At 38.8% G+C, this 7,500-nt stretch overlaps 1 protein-coding gene across 4 annotated transcripts in view; it reads right to left on the bottom strand.

The window, feature by feature from the left end:
- The window catches only part of LOC138039011 (NAD-dependent protein deacylase sirtuin-6-like), a 126,211-nt gene that overhangs the window by 58,416 nt on the left and 60,295 nt on the right, over window positions 1–7,500 (bottom strand). The gene's annotated exons all lie outside the window — the stretch shown is intronic.

The following is a 7,500-nucleotide window of genomic DNA, read 5'->3' as shown; positions in this document are numbered from 1 at the left end:
AAAACTGCAGAATCTGTAGGCTCAAATGCCACTGCCTGCGTCCTTGTTAGGAAGACTTGAAAACCGCATCTTCTTTTCTGTTGTGGTGTGCTAATTATCTGGTTGCTGTCATTGCTGGCAAGACATTCTTGCACTGCAAGTCGGCTATTTAAGTTGGTGAGGCGCTCACAGCAAAAAGGGTGTTATAGACTGAATGTGATTTACTGCAAGGCATTTTTTTGGCCACCTGTTATGTACAAAGGGAAGGCAAAAGGTAAGTTGGTAGTGAATTGATAATTTTGACACAGTGGCTTGGAAGACAGTAATCTTCGCATTTCATACAAGAGAACCAGTAATTTATTCATTCAAATACAACTAAATTAGCTTACTTTTTAGCATACCAAATGGAATATTGAAGCGCAATCGAGTCGGTTGTTTAAACATGTTAAAAATCTGTTTAAATGCATACAAAATGCGTTTCCACGCTTTTCGATGAAAGCAATTAAACGCATTAAAACGTTCTTTTTTAAATTCACCTTAATCACCCTTGAAAAGTTGCACAAGTCATTTATGTACAGCAAAAAAAGTAGCGGACCTTAAGTATCGAGCCTTGGGGGACTCCACACATTATATTATTTCGTAAGATTCCGAATGGTAACCATTAAAATTCACATATTAGTTCACTATAGTCCGCTACTGGGCATTCATTGCAATCATTGTATGAATTAAAAAATTAAATAAGACAATAAATATATCTTAGCAACCAGGCTGGCGAGTAAGTGTGAAAATTTAGTCACCAGTGAATAAAATCCAGTCACAACGTCGGGCACTAAATGTATCTCCACATCTGGCTCCAAGATGGGGAGGTGGTTTAAATTACACAGCAAAGTAAGCCTTTTTTACATTCATTAACTCTAATGGGATGAAAGAATGTCAAAATTGCTTAAAAATCAAAGGAATGCACTGTCCCACTTTAAAATGGTAGCGATAAAAATGTGCTTTCAATCCTTAAGTGGCATTGAAACATTTAAAAACGTTGATGCAAACTTAATAACGAAAGTTGTGCATGCACATTACAACAATAAGGAACAAGCGTGACCCTGATATGTTATGAAGATGATATGGTTGGTTTATGGTCACCTCGCCACCAGGAAGACTCGCCACCAGTAGACTCGCCACCAAGGCATCGCCATCTCGTATTGCTTTGGTGACTCTAGTCAGAGCTATTATAGCACTCACTAGCACAGTAATAGTGTGGCATGGTTTCTATCGGTTAGCTTTCAATTATCTGTTAGGATTAGCTTCGGTAGTGTAGAGGTCAAGTGCGATTCCTCGCAAATCATTGAACCGAGTTCGACATCGTTCCATCAACTTTTTAAATTTTTTGTTTCTAGTCCTAGATTAAGTATTTTTTCCTCAATTACAAATGACAAACTTAACAGTGAAATTTTCTCGTCCAAGTGGCATCCCTTGTTTACGAAAGGGACAATTGCATCACCGCTGAGCGTATGAATGGTGAAAAAGTGTTGACGGGCCTGCGCGACTGCTGCCGTTCGCAAACGATTCTAAAATCTGTGCCTTCAAAGTTTAGCTCTGACTTAAGTGTCTTTTAACAACTTTCCTTTGGGATATGATAGTATGGGTGGCTCTTCAAATACTTCTCTAAGGTGCGGTTGGTTTTGAAAAAGGTGCCATTTCCCCATTAATATATTCTTGAGATTAGGTAAAGCTGGGTGGTATTGTGTGACAAAAGGCAATATTTTCTTTTTTTGTGCTGTTGTCTTTGTTTTCAAGAGACCTCTCTCTATCCGTGAAGTTAACTTCAAATAATGATGATGATGTCTTTAATAAACCATAAGATAAAAAGTACATATCCTATGTTACATAAATGAGAACTGTGTAATGAATTTACAATAATATGCTGTAGCTAAAAGTGAATTATGTAATTATAACAGGTTGTGTTAAAAAATGAGTCTATTTACAAATGTGTTCTTGAAATGTTCGGTGTTAATCTTTGGGCGGAGGCAAACCATGCAACATAAATTATGTTGCTGGGGCCAGTTCCTGAAAGGTGTAATAACTCTATTCCAGGAAGAAATGTGCTGGAATAAGGCATATTTATCCCTGGAATAGAGTTATTACACCTTTCAGGAACCGGTCCCTGGGGTTAAGGCTTCGGCAGAATTTCATTTAACGGATGATAGGTTAGAGCCAGAGCTTTACTAAATAATTTCTTGTCCTGCGTATACATGATATCCTTGGCATTCAATGGAACTGAAATGTAACGCCGCTTGTAAGTTCTGTACTGTGTTTAGATCACGTTCATGCACACCATACATTGAAAGGCAATAAGTTAACTTAGACAATACAATTGTCTTAAAAAGGAGGTCTATTTCATTCTGGTCACATTGACAGTTCCTTTCTCAAAGTTCTTAATATATGGAGGCCCTTGTTAGCCTTAGCTAGTTTGACCTTAACATGAGAACAAAACTTACAATCACTCTGAAGTGTGACACCAAGTAAGCACAATTCACTATGTTGTGGGATGCAATTGACTGGATTGTAAGTGTCCTTGTTCGATTTCTTTCTAATTACGAGCTCTTTGCATTTACTAGGATTACATGACATACAGTTATCTCGCGACCAATTTAAAAACTCGTTTACTAAGGCTACAGAGGTGTCAGTATTGCCTAGTACCGGTGCAACAATTGTCGAATCATCAGTATATTTGAATAATGCAGGGAAGCCATCATATGTAATTTCAAGATCGTTAAGAAATATATTAAAGAGGTGGGGGCCACTAACGCTACCTTGCGTGGTACCCTTATTGACGGCTTTCCACCTACAGTGATAGTGACCAGACAAAATGCGTTGCTGTCTAGCGGATAAAAACTGTGATACCAATTAACAAGATATGGCGATACATGTAATTGTTTAAGCTTGCTGGACAAAAGATTGTGTTTCACCAAGTCAAATGCTTTGGAAAAGTCCATGGTAAAGAGTCGCACAGCTTTACAGTTATTGTCATCTAGGTATTTGCAAATATGGTGCTGAATAGTTAAGAGCGCAGATGTGCAGTTCCCACCCTCTCTGTACGCGAATTGACTACTGCTCAGGTGATCCTCCATGACACGTCTGACATGTGTGTTGTATACAACCCTTTCAAGAGCTCTAGCGATCACCGGTGTTACACTGATTCCATGGAAATCACAGTTCTCCTTAGGTACATCAACCTTAGCTAATGGACTGATTTTCACTCTTTTCCAAGATTTTGGCCAGGAATGAGTTGACAGGGAAAGATTCCACACATAAGAGATAACCGGGGTTAGTAGTTCCGCGTGTTCTTTTAAAAGCCAAAAAGGAATTTCGTCCGGGCTGGTTGCCGTTTTCTTCATATTAGACAGAGTGTTCCAAACGAGTCCCAGAGGGATTGTTGGCCTTGACATCTGGATCACTGTGAATATCAACTGGTCGAATTAGTTAGTGTCGCTGCATAGATTGCCAAAGTACTCGTTTAACTGGTCAAGTGATTCACGATCTAAGGTAATACAAGCTGATCTAAGGTAATACGGGCTAGATAGGAATTTTTCTGAAAATTTATTTCGGTATCCTCTATTTGTTAGACGTGTTTTGAAACTCTGCATGTTATTATTAAACGTCACGACTGACGAATTTCTTCTTAGGAGGTGTAGCGCTTCTCCTTTTATGAATCCTTTCTTAACGCCTGGTGGATGGCATGAATAAAAATTCGTGTATTGAAAGGTCTCTGTCCGTTTGTAATGTGTTTGCACATCAAGGGTGGATTCTCTATTGAATCTCTCGCCTTTGTACACTTTTGTGTCTAAGAATGTAATTTCTGAGTCTCACATTTCAGCCGTAAATTTGATTGTATCGTGGTAGTTGTTTGCCCTTTGCACAAAATTTTCTATATTGACTTCAGTTGTGTGCCACACACAGAAGACATCGTCAATGTATCTCTTCCAAACTAGCAGTTAATTTTGCTCTTGCTGATAATGCCTTTTTCTATTTTTGCCATGAAAACATTAGCAAAAGCCACGGCCATTTTGGTTCCCATTGCCGTTCCATGGGTTTGCAAATAATGTCGCCCATTGAATTGGAACGAATTCTCTTGAAGTATCAGGCAAAGCATTTGCCTCAAGAACTTAGTAGGGATTGGTAAATGGTTTTGATAGTCTTCGTACGCTTTGCATACAGTAGTGACCCTTCCTCTTGAGGTGTATTTGTGTATAAGCTAGTTACGTCCATTGAGGCAAGGATTGCGTTCTTTGGCAGTTTCGTTTTCTCGATGAAGTTTATAAAGTCTGTTGAATCTTTCAGATAAGATTCTTGTTGTTGCGCTATCGGCTGTATGAAGCGGTCAACGAAGCTTGAAATTCTTTCTGTAGGGCCGTCACACCCAGATATTATAGGTCTACCTACTAGTGTAGGCTTGTGAATCTTTGTTAGTGTATAGAATTCTGGAATTCTCGGTGGGTTTGGTGTCATTTCGTCAATGTGGCTTTCTGTGAGCATACACGTTATTATTTTTTATTTTCTCAGCTGTTTCGTCAGCCATCGGTTTATCAAAGGGCTTGTAGTTGTCAAGATCGTTCAACAGAACTTGCCCCTCTGTTATTTTTTCTTTTGTGCTCATTATTACGGTTGTGGTTCCTTTGTCGGCTTTCTTCACAATGATAGTTTTGTCACGTAATAGGTCCTTCAATGCACGCTTTTCACTGGGTGATAGGTTGTCCTTCGGCCTCTTTATAGGAATGTTTGCTAGTTCAAATTTTACCTCTTCTAGGTGTAGTGTATGTCCATATTTGGTATTTCCTTATTTGGAAGTGAACATGTGCTTAGCGAGAGAGGACACCATTTTTTATGTCGGATTAAAACTGTTGTGTTGTTAAATCCGTAAACGCTACACTAGGAAGGTTTCTAAGGCCACTGATTGTTGGACTGGTGGTTCCCACGTTGATTTAACGTAGAATGGGTGTTGTTTGTTTTCTTTCCTGTGAAAGATGTATTGGGAGGCGCATTCGTCTTGCGAAAAGGTTAAAATCTCTTGAGAGGTTGTGCCTTATTAAGTCTTCATTTGTCACGGGTGTTGGAATAAACTTTAGACCCCTTGATAACAGGGTTATCTGTTTATCTGTAAATTGTTTATCTGATAGGTTCTTGATATGCTGTATGCGTGACTCAATTGCTTTTTGAAAGCGCTTTTTATCTTTCTCCCTTTTTCTATGTTTCCTTTTGCGATTTTGTAACGTTTTATTTGGGTTGGTTTGACCATTGTTTCTCGTTTCTGAGGAGGCAGAGAATGCACACATATAAGATTTAACTTCTTTATTGTTTGCTTGTGCCCTCAGATTTACAAGAAACTTGTCGACCTCATTAAGTTTAGCTTTCAATTCCACAGCTAATTTGTTAACATCACTCTGTTTTGAGCTATTTGAATCTGTAGCCACTGGTTTTACATTCTTGTTAGATTCTCTTTTTCGTGTTTTGGCTTGTTCTAGTTTTGTTAGGGTTTTCTGTTGTCATCTCGAGGTCGTTTAGTTCCTCTTGCTTGGTTGTCACTTGTTTTGTTGATGTTGCTTTCTTTGCCTTTGTGTGGCATGATCTTTCTAGTCTCTTTGGTTGTGGGAGCTTGAGCGCAAGGGATTTCATCCTCGTTCTCAGAAAAATCAGTATCTCGTTCTCTTTGAACTTTTTCTTCGGCCTCGTTGAGTTCATCTGTGTCGCATATTTCCATGTCTGAAATATCTCCTTCAAGCAGGCCGTCTGTTGTGAGTGTAGTTGCTGCCATTTGGGTATATATGCCGAGGCAAGACTGCAGTTTCCATTCTCTGTCAATCTCGTCAGTTGCCGTTAGAAATCTCCAAATGCCTCAATGGATGTAACTAGCTTATACACAAATATACCTCAAGAGGAAGGGATCACTACTGTATGCAAACCAGGGTTCTATCTAGGGTATTTGAGGGGTAGAAGCTTCCCCCCCAAAAATATTGTTATCATTACAGTATATAAGTAACTATACCGGAAAAATCATCCAGACGCAACGAGATCAGTGCACATGAACTTGGCAAAGGTAGCTGCGATTGTAAATGAATTACCGGTGACAACAGCCACTGTTGAGCGTTCCTTCAGCGCCATGAAGCTAATTAAAACAAGGCTCCGCAGTAGGCTCGATGCGGATGCACTTAAACACACCATGCGCATTTGCATCAAAGGTCAGTGGTTGATCATTACAAAAGTGTAAAGAAGCGGAAACTGGCTTTGTAATTCAATTCAATTTCAATTCAACTTTTTAAAGAAGGAAAGTACATTTAGATCCTGAATTGATCAGGGAGATTTTCCAAAGATCAATTGCCATGATTTGTTTACCAGTATTTTTCACACTCGATTAGACGCATTGTCAGTTAACAGTCGCATATACCGAGGTCAGTTTTTATTTACAGGTTTACAGTTATCTAGAATTTTGCAGTAGTTACGAGCATTGGTAAGAAATGGGAAAGTGCCGTTGTTGAGTTTCTTTATTTTATTCACGTACTAACAAGTCAACGAGTATGTATAAATATTTGTGGAATTAGACGTGTCGGGTAACTCTTCTGTTCACGTTCGAAAAATTGGAGCTCAGTTTAACATTGTCAGAACGTGATCACGACTAAAAAATAAAATAAAATGCTACTGTAACATTTCTCAAAATTGTGTCTCAAAATGCACCAGATTGCATCTCAGCACATATTCATTTCAAAAAATTTCCTGGCGAGCATGCCCCCGGACCCCCCTAGGAAGCTCGTGGCCTTCTCCCCCAAACGATAAATCCTAGATAGAACCCTGCAAACCGTATGAAGACTTCTATCAAAACCATTTACCAATCCCTCCTTGGTTTTGGAGGCAAATGCTTTGCCTGATACTTAAAAGAGAATTCGTTCCAATTCAATGGGCGACATTATTTAACACACGGAACGGCAATGGGAACCAAAACAGCCTTGTCTTTTGCTAATGTTTTCATGGCAAAAATAGAAAGAGGCATTATCAGCAAGAGCAAAATTAAACCGCTAGTTTGGCACACAACTGAAGTCAATATAGAAAATTTTGTGCAAAGGGCAAACAACTACCACGATACAATCAAATTTACTGCTGAAATATCAGACTCAGAAATTACATTCTTAGACACAAAAGTGTACAAAGGCGAGAGATTCAATAGACAATCCACCCTTGATGTGCAAACACATTACAAACGGACAGAGACCTTTCAATACACAAAATTTTATTCATGCCATCCACCAGGCGTTAAGAAACGATTCATAAAAGGAGAAGCGCTACGCCTTCTAAGAACAAATTTGTCAGTCGTGACGTTTAATTATAATAACATGCAGAGTTTCAAAACACGTCTAAAGAATAGAGGATACCAAAATAAATTTTCAGAAAAATTCCTATCTGAAGTTAACTTCACGGATAGAGAGAGGTCACTTGAAAACAAAGACAACAGCACAAAAAAGAAAATATTGCCTT

This window comes from Montipora capricornis, chromosome 2 (assembly GCF_036669925.1).
Source record: "Montipora capricornis isolate CH-2021 chromosome 2, ASM3666992v2, whole genome shotgun sequence".
In the NCBI taxonomy this organism is placed as follows: Eukaryota; Metazoa; Cnidaria; class Anthozoa; order Scleractinia; family Acroporidae; genus Montipora; species Montipora capricornis.
This window is presented reverse-complemented; position numbering and strand designations above follow the sequence as displayed.